Below are 12628 nucleotides of genomic sequence, written 5' to 3'. Positions count from 1 at the left end.
CTGGTCCTAACTGTCCCGTAGAAACGACCAACAGCTGATCAACCAGGTCTTGATATTTTTATACAGGCTAAGCTACCAGCCTGTTATATAAATGTTCATCCATTATCTTCCCAAATCACCTCTTCATGAGTTAGAAGAACAGCTTCCAAACTTCAGAGGAGCAAAAGAATAAACTACAAGTTTACAGTAACTTCATTTCAAGCTACAGCAAAGAATAACTGTCCACCCATATGCTTTCATATGAATTAGGATAAGTAAGCAGCACCGAGGTGTTATAGAGGTGTGCGATGGTGCCTGAGTGCTACATCTTAGACTGAGTACGGCTTCTTCTCTCTAAGCCCGGCTTAGGCTGGCACAGTAGCATCTGAACAAACTACACGTGTGTACAAACAAATCTGCCAGTCATCAATATTTCATAACTGGATTTGTTTGGTGTTGCATGTCCCACCGGGAGGAGGCCCCGGGGCAGACCCAGGACACGCTGGAGAGATTATATCTCTCGGCTGGCCTGGGAACGCCTTGGTGTTCCCCCGGATAAGATGGAGGAGGTGGCTGGGGAGAGGGAGGTCTGGGCTTCTCTGCTTGGGCTGCTGCCCCCACGACCCGGCCTCGGATAACCAGAAGACGGATGGATTATTATTATTATCGTTGTCTGCCTTACTTTTTGAATACTGTTATTAAATTATTGATTATTGATTCAGTTTCTTCAGCCAGACCGTCTCTGTGCAGCATGACAGCATCGCTGCTCTCTCCCCTTCAGACTGAGGGAAACTTGTGTCCTCGTGTAGAGAAACGTGGGCGTGAGGATAGTGCGCAGACAGCATGCAGTCTGATTGACTGACTGCACACAGTAAGAGTGGAACTGGTCCATGTGTTTGTTGTAATTACTGTAAGACATGTCAGTGAATGAGGCCCAATGCACTTTGCACAGATGAGACCAGAGATGAGACGTTTGGTTGTGATGAACAGTGACACCTGTGGATAAATCCCAGCACCACCACGTCATACCGGCTGTGAAGCACGGTGGTGGAGCGGGGATGATTTAGACAGAGTGCTGTGGACAATAAAAGGCTAATTCACTTCTCTGGGGAAGGAAACCTGGAGGAAACCCACGCAGCACAGAGCTAGAAACCCACTTATTTACTACAGCTTTAAGCTTGGACTGATTTGTAAAGGTGTGACGTTTGCCCCATAATGATGGAGATAAATGGGCTGTTTTCGTTCTGCACGGCTGCTCTGACTTACAACTGCACTGGCTTAAAATTCCCACTGTGCCAAGAGCCGATAAGCTGCGTGCTGCAAAGCTGAATTAGTTTCTATTATCACTAATTGTTGTTAATGAATTGGTCGGTCATGTTGTCCAATGCAGTGCATTAGTCACAGACTTCATTCTGTTATTCTGTGATTAAATCAGACAGTTTATTTTTATTATTAGTCCTGCAGCACAGTTACAGCTGGAAACGATCCTTCCTTGAGGGAATTCTCACAACAACAGTTGGAAAAATGTTTCAAGTTTTTACCACCGAAGAAGAAAAATGTTTTTGTCATTTAAAAAAACCCAAAGTGCCATGGAACAGTCGTGGGTAATTAAAACTAAAGTCCACTAACGAGACGAAATAATTAGATCCAACTGATGATGAGATAATGAGGTTGGCAGGAGAGGATAGTGGAAATCCAGCCGCACTCAATCAGGTTTCAGTGTGACGGCTGCTCCTTTATGTCAACGCTGAACTTTAAAGTCTGTTATTTTTCTACAGTTTCTTCTTTGTTGACTTTGTTAATCAGTATCTGCCTGTTTTGTGTGCTGCATTTGAATTAAAAAGAGTCTTATTGCTTTTCATGGAGATAACAAAGCAGCTGTAGAATGATTGGGCGTTGATGCCACCCACCGGTTTGAAGGACATCAGCACTTTCACATCTCGCCATACTGGAACAAGAGGGTGGATTGCTGAGTTATGATTTAAGGATTGTGAGGTGTGTCACCCATAAAGATACATATTTGCTGGTCTGTAAGCAGCTTTATAATAAAATACTGGAATTTCACTCATCAAAGCTGAAGCACAAAAATCTTGGACATGCCAAATACTTTCATATAAATATATAAAAAATGTTCCAAAAGTAGAAATATGATGGAGAAGTCCAGTTCAGTGACTGGAGTAGCAGAGGTGAGTCCTTACAGACAGAAACCAGCCTGGGACACCGTCATTATGGATGACGTATAAAAGAATTAAGCTGCTGTTCATACCAAGGTTATTATCGTTAACGAAAACTAACGAAATAACGAAAACTAGAAGTGAAAAAACATTTTCGTTAACGGAAATAAAAATAAAAACAAAAAAAGGAAAACTAACTAAAACTATAATGAGTGTTCACAAAACTAACTAAAATTAACTGAATTTATAGCAAAAATGTGTTTAGTTTTCATTGATGTGTGCGTGTCATACAAGAGTCAAGGGTGAAAATGAAGTTTAGTTTACAGATTTTTTTCTTGCTGTGTCTCATTATGCCAGCAGGTGGCAGCACGTTAGTCGAGTCGTCTGTGTTGCTGCTCCGTCCACGCGCAGAATCATGTCAGGAAAAGTCGGAAGAAAGCGCCAGAGTCCAATTTGGGATTACTTTGAATATGACTGTGTTTTGGATAAAGCAAGTGTCTTGTAGTGGAAACAGACAAATTATGAGGGACATTTCTAAAGGGAAAAAAATCCCACAAACCTTAAAGTGCACTTGAAAAGCTCACACAAGAAGGCTAACCTAGCTTAGCTTGAGAAGGTAAGGGAGCACACTCAACCCTCATCCCCAGAAAACAGAAGCTAACCCCAGGCAAGGCAGCATGATGCATCCCGAGACAACAGGACGGGGATATCTACACAACTGTGTGAGTCAATTACCTTCAAAAAGTTTATCAATTCACTTGAACCAAAATTACGAACACCCGGTGCTGCGAGAGTTAATAGTCTCATTGGGGCCAAGATATACATTTTATAGTTGCCTGGTATCAATGGTTGTTCATCTGCCTTTATTTATTTATTTATTTATTTATTTATTTATTTATTTAAAGAACCCATAGGTGGGAATGTGAGTTGTCTGTCTCTGTGTGTTAGCCCTGCGACAGACAGGTGACCTGTCCAGGGTGCAGTATGGTAGCTGGAATAGCAACATACCCAAGGATGAGCAGAAGAGAATGACTGATATGATGAAACTGGGATTTTGTTACACTTAATTATTGCAAACACAACTAAAACTATAACTGAAACTAATCAAAACTAAACTGAAACTAAGGATTTTCAAAAAAATAAAAACTAAACTAAACTAGCAAACAATTGGTAAAAACTAATTAAAACTGATATAAAATTGAAAATCTGAAGTCAAAACTAAATAAAAATAAAAACTAATGAAAATTGCAAAACTATTAAAACCCTGGTTCATACTCAAAAGGGCCAAACTCTGTAATGCTGTGAGTCTACGGGGCCTGCCTCAGGTGGTCACTGGAGGAACTGCAGTCTCTGCCTTCAGGTTTCAGCTCAGCTTGTGTTTACCAAGTGCATCAGTGTGGAAACAGAAGAATAAACCGAGGACACAAAGAGAGGTTTGTGGATTTGATGTCATTTCCAGCACGTCACTCCAAGGAAGCATGCCTGTCTGCCACTGATATCCTGACTAACACTCCTCACACTGAGCAAAAGATCCAGAATCTGGATCCAATGGGGTGTTTTTTGTCTGTAACATCCCAGCCAGTGAAATTATTGTAGATGTGCGACATTTGAACAAAGACTCAGCCTGACAGCTCTTTTTCGGGGAGGCTTAGAAAGGTCAGATCTGGTGGTTTCTTAACTAAACAATCTCCCTAAAGCAAAGCAAACCAGTGAGACGTTGGTCTTGGTGACCTTCAGGAGTGCCACAGAGATGATTCAAAGGAAAAAGCTCAATTCCAGCTGAATATATAGTTTCAGTAACTCACACAGATCTGCATCCATCAGGGCAGCCGTCTGTGGACAGCTAATATCAGAAGTGCGTAGCAGAATGTCTTTACATGTCATTTGTCATGAACTGTATGAAAAAGCTTTTCATTTACTCAAACATGCTTAAAACAAACTAAAGTTTTCTGTTGGACCCAACAAAGTTTTAAGAGAAGGAGCAACAGTATCCACAGTGTTATGCCAAACAGACTGAGTTGTCTCTGGATACTAGGAAATACTTTTGATAACAAATTCAAAAGTTTAAACCAAAAATAAAGTCAGAGCTGCTTAAGCCTTAAAGTCATTAAAAAATCTGTTTTTTTCTCTCCCTCCTGAGACAAGACTATGACAGGGTTCGTTAGATGTCCTCTGTTCGGATTTTATGATGATTTTACACAAGTTTGTATCTTTTCAAACCCAATCAAGACAGATATTTTATCTACTGTCATCTACTGTCTCTGTTTTGTGCTTCAGTATCTCCTCTTTAGTGTGTTTAACCAGGAAGTCTCTCACTGCACAGCGAGAATCTTGAATACTAGCATTAGTTTGTTTTTTAAAGATAATCAGTGTTACCATCAAACGTTTTACTCTTTACCATCCATCCATCCAACCACGCACCCATCCATCCATCCATTCATCCATCCATCCATACACACACCCATCCATCCATCCATCTAACCACACACCCATCCATACACGCACCCATCCATCCATCCATCTAACCACACACCCATCCATACACCCACCCATCTATCCATCCATCTAACCACACACCCATCCATACACGCACCCATCCATCCATCCATCTAACCACACACCCATCCATACACGCACCCATCCATACACGCACCCATCCATCCATCCATCTAACCACGCACCCATCCATCCATCCATTCATCCATCCATCCATACACACACCCATCCATCCATCCATCTAACCACACACCCATCCATACACGCACCCATCCATCCATCCATCTAACCACACACCCATCCATACACCCACCCATCTATCCATCCATCTAACCACACACCCATCCATACACGCACCCATCCATCCATCCATCTAACCACACACCCATCCATACACGCACCCATCCATACACGCACCCATCCATCCATCCATCTAACCACGCACCCATCCATCCATCCATTCATCCATCCATACACGCACCCATCCATCCATCCATCTAACCACACACCCATCCATCCATCCATTCATCCATCCATACACGCACCCATCCATCCATACACACACCCATCCATCCATCCATCTAACCACACACCCATCCATACACGCACCCATCCATACACGCACCCATCCATCCATCCATCTAACCACACACCCATCCATACACGCACCCATCTATCCATCCATCCATCTAACCACACACCCATCCATACACGCACCCATCTATCCATCCATCTAACCACACACCCATCCATACACGCACCCATCTATCCATCCATCCATCTAACCACGCACCCATCCATCCATCCATCATCCATCCATCTAACCACACACCCATCCATACACGCACCCATCCATCCATCCATCTAACCACGCACCCATCCATCCATACACGCACCCATCCATCCATCCAACCACGCACCCATCCATCCATCCATCCATCCAACCACGCACCCATCCATCCATCCATCCATCCAACCACGCACCCATCCATCCATACATGCATCCATCCATCCATACACGCACCCATCCATCCATCCATCAATCCATCCATCCATCTATCCATCCAACCACGCACCCATCCATCCATCCATCCATCCATCTAACCACGCACCCATCCATCCATCCATCCTCCATCCATACATACATGCACCCATCCATCCATCCATCCATCCATCTAACCACACACCCATCCATACACGCACCCATCCATCCATCCATCCATCCATCTAACCACGCACCCATCCATCCATACACGCACCCATCCATCCATCAATACACGCACCCATCCATCCATCCATCCATCCATACACGCACCCATCCATCCATCCATCAATCCATCCATCCATCTATCCATCCAACCACGCACCCATCCATCCATCCATCATCCATCCATACATACATGCACCCATCCATCCATCCATCCATCTAACCACACACCCATCCATACACGCACCCATCCATCCATCCATCCATCCAACCACGCACCCATCCATCCATACACGCACCCATCCATCCATCCATACACGCACCCATCCATCCATCCATCCATCCATCCATACACGCACCCATCCATCCATCCATACACGCACCCATCCATCCATCCATACACGCACCCATCCATCCATCCATCCATACACGCACCCATCCATCCATCCATCAATCCATCCATCTATCCATCCAACCACGCACCCATCCATCCATACACGCACCCATCCATCCATCCATCAATCCATCCATCTATCCATCCAACCACGCACCCATCCATCCATACACGCACCCATCCATCCATCCATCAATCCATCCATCTATCCATCCAACCACGCACCCATCCATCCATACACGCACCCATCCATCCATCCATACACGCACCCATCCATCCATCCATCCATCCATCCATCCATACACGCACCCATCCATCCATCCATACACGCACCCATCCATCCATCCATACACGCACCCACCCATCCATCCATCCATACACGCACCCATCCATCCATCCATCCATACACGCACCCATCCATCCATCCATCAATCCATCCATCTATCCATCCAACCACGCACCCATCCATCCATACACGCACCCATCCATCCATCTATCCATCCAACCACGCACCCATCCATCCATACACGCACCCATCCATCCATCCATCCATCCATCCAACCACGCACCCATCCATCCATCCAAGCCACACATGCATCCATCCATCCATCAACACATCCATCCATCATCCATCCATCCATCCATCCATCCATACACGCACCCATCCATCCATCCATCAACACATCCATCCATCATCCATCCATCCATCCATCCATCCATACACGCACCCATCCATCCATCCATACACGCACCCATCCATCCATCCATCCATACACGCACCCATCCATCAATCCATCCATCTATCCATCCAACCACGCACCCATCCATCCATCCATACACGCACCCATCCATCCATCCAACCACGCACCCATCCATCCATCCAAGCCACACATGCATCCATCCATCCATCAACACATCCATCCATCATCCATCCATCCATCCATCCATCCATACACGCACCCATCCATCCATCCATACACGCACCCATCCATCCATCCATCAATCCATCCATCTATCCATCCAACCACGCACCCATCCATCCATCCAAGCCACACATGCATCCATCCATCCATCAACACATACATACATCATCCATCCCTGCATCCATCCATCCATCCATCCATACACGCACCCATCCATCCATCCATTCATACACGCACCCATCCATCAATCCATCCATCTATCCATCCAACCACGCACCCATCCATCCATACACGCACCCATCCATCCATCCAACCACGCACCCATCCATCCATCCAAGCCACACATGCATCCATCCATCCATCAACACATCCATCCATCATCCATCCATCCATCCATCCATCCATACACGCACCCATCCATCCATCCATACACGCACCCATCCATCCATCCATACACGCACCCATCCATCTATCCATCCAACCACGCACCCATCCATCCATCCAAGCCACACATGCATCCATCCATCCATCAACACATACATACATCATCCATCCCTGCATCCATCCATCCATCCAACCATGCACCCATCCATCCATCCATCCATCCATCCAAACTTGTAAATGAAAAGGTTGTAAAAAGCACCTACATGCACTTGGACAGACTTACAACCAGGGCACTGAAAAGTGTTTCATATCAAGGAATAAAGACAACATCATATAGAAATGTGATAATATCAAAGCCTGAACCAAAGTGTTGTCACTATAAATCTAATCGTAATAAATATACCCTAAATCTCAACTTATCTCCACCACACAAAGATGTCCTGGTGTTTGAGTGCAAGTTGTGTTTATTGTGAAAGATTATGTCTGCGTTTCTTTTATTTCCCGTCTTTCTTTCTTTCTTCTTTGCATTTTTTAGTCGTCTGTATTTTCAGTCCCACCTTTCAGGCTCACCTGCTGAATCCAGAGTCTGTTTAGTTCTTTGTGACCTAAGAGTAAAAATTCTTTCAGCTGTAACATGTGAAAAAGTTTCAAATGTCAGTAAACCAAGTGTCACCCCCACAGCTGAAACTAATGAAGCCACCAGAGAAGCTGGAAAAAGAAAAGCTTCAGATCTTCAGGGTGTTCCCAGGAGAGTCTCTGCAGACTCCACGTTCAACTTTTAGGACACATCGCTGCATGCTGAAAGAGAAACAAGCTGAGCAGGAAGTGAAACCACAAACTGAGACCCCGTTCATGCAGGAGCCTAAACTCACCAAGGACCTCAAGCTGTTTGATCGGTGGGACAGCTCGCTCTTCTTTTGGCAGTATTACAGAGCAGACAAACACCAAGGTTGTTTCTCTACTTCAGGTGCTTGTGTCTGTTCCTCTGCAGAAACAAAAACTCAGAGATGATTGAAACTATGATATATCCATATGCAGTATCGATGCTCATAGCTGTTCGCAGAAAAAAATCAAAGTGAAGAAAAAGGAGATTTGAGCTTTAGATTGGAGCAGCTGTAAAACTGATTTTGTTGACTATCTCAGCTTCACAAACATGAGAGGTGCTCACATAAAGGTCAGAAGAGAGCGAACCAGAGTGGAGAAAAGAGACTTTCTGGAGAGTCGAGCATCAATAAGCTTTTCATCCCTATCAGCTGCATAGAAACAGCTGCAGTCACCAGGTGGTTTAAGCTGAAAGCAGCGATGGCAGGTGTTGTTCTTCTGTGATTCAGGCCTCGGCTGCCTTCTGTTGTTACTGACAAGGACACAGATTTCATTTTATGAATGATCATTCGAAAGCGCTGCTATACCAACGCAGAAAAAGCTTCATACAGCGAAATGTGACAACCTTCAGCAGCCGTCAGCCCACATCCATCCCTCCAGCACGGTGGGACACGGCGGGTTAAACAATTTTGTCTGAAGGCTGTGACATTTAGCCGGGATAAAGGAGCAGCACAATAATGTCTCAACCTGGGAAATAAGCAGTGCTGATATTGATTGTTTGCGCTTTTCACGGATCAGTCTCAGCTGTGCATCACGGTCCCACAGCTCTTCTCACAGGTATCTGTTCGCTGTTTAACACTGGTGACGTCACTCCTCAGGGATCAGAATGGGAGCACGCTTTCTTTCCTGCAGTAAAGTGACTGAAAGGACTGAACAACAGCGAAAAAAGTAAATGATGCCGTGCAAACAGACACATGAGGCAGTAAACACTGATACACCAGAGATAGCTTTGAAAAGCGTAATCCACTCGATAATCTTTAAAGCTCACTCTCTTTGTGTTCCCACGAAGCTGTTTGCTCTGTACTTGATAGCGTCTTTAATTTTTGTATTTGCACTCCATTTTTAAAAGTCCCGTTTATACTGTCAGGCTGCTTGTCACCACAGAAGAAGACTTCAGAGGGCCAATCAGCCAATCACGTGTCTCATTATAGACATACAGATTTATTTCTCACAGGACTCTCTGCAGTTCTGTGAAACTTACTTAGTTACTTTTTAAAAACATGCACAACCTGAATACATAATAAAGCAACAGACCTTTCAGCCCAATCCTGCATAATCCATCACATAAAATTAAACCAAATGAAAAGTCAATTTCTAATTTTAATTGTTTAACTTTATGCACATTGCATCAAGCAAACATTTAATTATATGCAACAGTCTCTGTTATATTTTCTGCACATTCCAGCAAATAAAATGTTTTGTGTTTACACTCTTTCAAATAGATGCGAGTAAAACAGCAGAAATAAATAAAGTCGAAGCTTCAGCAGCTCTGAGTCCTGTCGCTCTTATGCCGCAAACAGAATCACGGGTTAGTAACACAGTAACGCAGCGTGCCTACGGGAAAGTAACAGTAATCTAATTACTTTTTTTGCAATAGTAATTCCTTTATTTGTTACTTGAAAAAGTAATCAGATTACAGTGACTTGTACTGCCCATCAACCTGAGACGGTTTGTTGAGACGCAGCTCTGCAAACTTCAGAGACGCTGTGATGTTCTTTGCAAACAGAAGACGACCTTTCCGAACACGCCATACTTTTTCTGATCATGCTGGCATGAACTTTGGCGTTCATCATGCTAGCTGAAGCCTGGAGAGACGGAGACGTAGCAGTTTTTTCCCTCTGAGCACTGAACGATCGAAGGCTGTGAGATTGTGTCAACATAAAACCGCCAACGTTTCTTCTCTTATAGAGGCGTCTGCGTGAGGCGTCTGCATGAGGCGTCTGCGTGAGGCGTCTGCATGAGGCGTCTGCGTGAGGCGTCTGCGTGAGGCGTCTGCGTGAGGCGTCTGCGTGAGGCGCCACGTTGTCTGCTTTTTGTGTAAGTTAACTGTGATGCTTTAATAAAACTTTTTGACTCGTGTGTTTGAGTCTGTTTTTGGCACCACAGTGTTACGATTGTCGGACGAAAGGAGAACAATAACGTCTTCATCATTCTGGGGCAAAGAAACCTCGTTGACCGTGTTGTCAGAGTGAACAAATATATTTAGATTAAAATGTAAATTTACATGTTTAGGAACGAGTAAACAAATGATGCTGTGCTGACGTTTGTCATTTAATTAGACAGACTCTTGGAAAGTCGTTCACTGTAAGCTGAAGAACTCAAATCAACTACCTGTAGACAGGAAACTGAAGCAGAGCCCATAATAACACTCAATAAAACACAGAGCGCTCGATGCAATATTTAATTAGTAAAAGAATGAAAACGAGGCTCAGCGTTCAGTATTTTAATTGCATTTTGTAGGAACATTTTGTCCATATTTTTGGCAGCTCGTCACAGAATGGGACGTAAAGGATAAAATAAACTCTCTGAACAGCTTTGTCCTTTGTTTTCATTCATATTTCATGCTTGTTGTGTAATTTTACCCTGTAGTTTATTTTTCCCCACGTAATTTAAAAAGTAGGACAGCACTCTTTATTTATGAACTATTTATTCATGCACTGCACGGCTGTTTTGGACAGGCACCATCCTCGTTTAGTCAATCCCCCTCACATATAAAGTATTATCTCTGATAAATTAGCAGCTCTGCTTTTGTCAAACTTTATCTTTGGATGTTATCATACAGTTTCCTGCGGGAACGACCAGTGATGCTAAACTGGGTAATTTTAGATGAAAGTCACATGATCCTCAAAATGGAAATAGTTGCATGGTCAGAGCTGTGCATCGACGTCACGATGTTTGACCTGCCATAACTGATCAGCTGGGACTGCATCGTTTGCTGCTCGTTATATTGATCACCAGGCATCTGTCTGCAGGTGGTGCACGATTTTTAACAACAGCCGCCTGCTGATACACTCATTAACATTTGTAACCCCTTCAGTTACTCGTTCATCTTAAAATATTGTGCAGGGAAATAAAAATCTGAACATCTGCTGAGCAGAGTTACTGGAATTTTCTAGTTTTTGGTTTTAAAGTTCATGTTGAATTCGTTTGTTTCGCTTTAGGTTTCAGTGGCGTCACTGTTTGTGTTGTTGATGATAATTTGAGGGAGATTTAAGAAGTTGAGAACATGTTTCTATGGAAACAGCTGCATCCCAGTCACATACATGTGAAAGTCTCAGTACACACAAATGCATCGTGGCCTCCTCGTGCTGGTTGTATTTCACTAAAGCTACAAAGAATAAAACAGACGACTAAACATTTTTACTTTCATCGACTATTTTTTCTCTTTAAAGAGAAAACAGGAAGAACGGGAACGCTGCTCTGCGGCAAAGCGAGGACGGACTGATTGAGAGCATCTGGTGGCTGATGTCTCACCTTGAAGAGAGCAGCGAGTTCAAATAGAGCTGCCAGGACAAAGAGGAGCAGAAAGAGGCCTGGCATGTGGGCATCTCTTCATTCCATCATTTGACCCTGATGTGCTCCGGAGGAATTCAACGTCTGAAAGAGAAGCGGGATTAGAGACGGCAGGCGGAGCAGGTGGCTGGCTGGTAAAAAGAGAAGATCGCGGCCTGTTGTCTCAGCAGTTGCACCTTCTGATAACATTTTCCCTGCAGCTGCTCCGTCTGGCTTTGATGTGACGAAGTTTTACAGTTTGTCAACAGAGCCGCCGCAGATTCATCCTGTCAAAACTTGGGCCTTATTTATCAGATCTGTTGATATAGTTTAGTCGTGTAATCAATCCCAAATGGTGTGCTTATACTCCGTTCATAGAGGACGCTGAGCACGTCAACACACTTTGCACCTGTGACCTATGAACTCAACCTTCCACAGATTTATCACCACAGGAAGCCAGCACAGACCAAATGTGTTGCTATATAAGAATAAAACTGTAAGATAAGTTAAAACACACACACATGTCGGCCGCACAGTCCTTTGTGATATTGCTCAGGATGTTCTGAGTGGTATCAGTGCTCACGATGAGAGAGGTCAGCACTTTGATTGCATTTGGAGAGCTTTTGTGTAGTGTGGAGGTCTGGGCCCAACATAAGCACCAGGAGGCCATGGGACATGAACACATTATTTCTAAACA

This window comes from Neolamprologus brichardi, chromosome 12 (genome assembly GCF_056152115.1).
Source record: "Neolamprologus brichardi isolate AB-2024 chromosome 12, ASM5615211v1, whole genome shotgun sequence".
In the NCBI taxonomy this organism is placed as follows: Eukaryota; Metazoa; Chordata; class Actinopteri; order Cichliformes; family Cichlidae; genus Neolamprologus; species Neolamprologus brichardi.
This window is presented reverse-complemented; position numbering follows the sequence as displayed.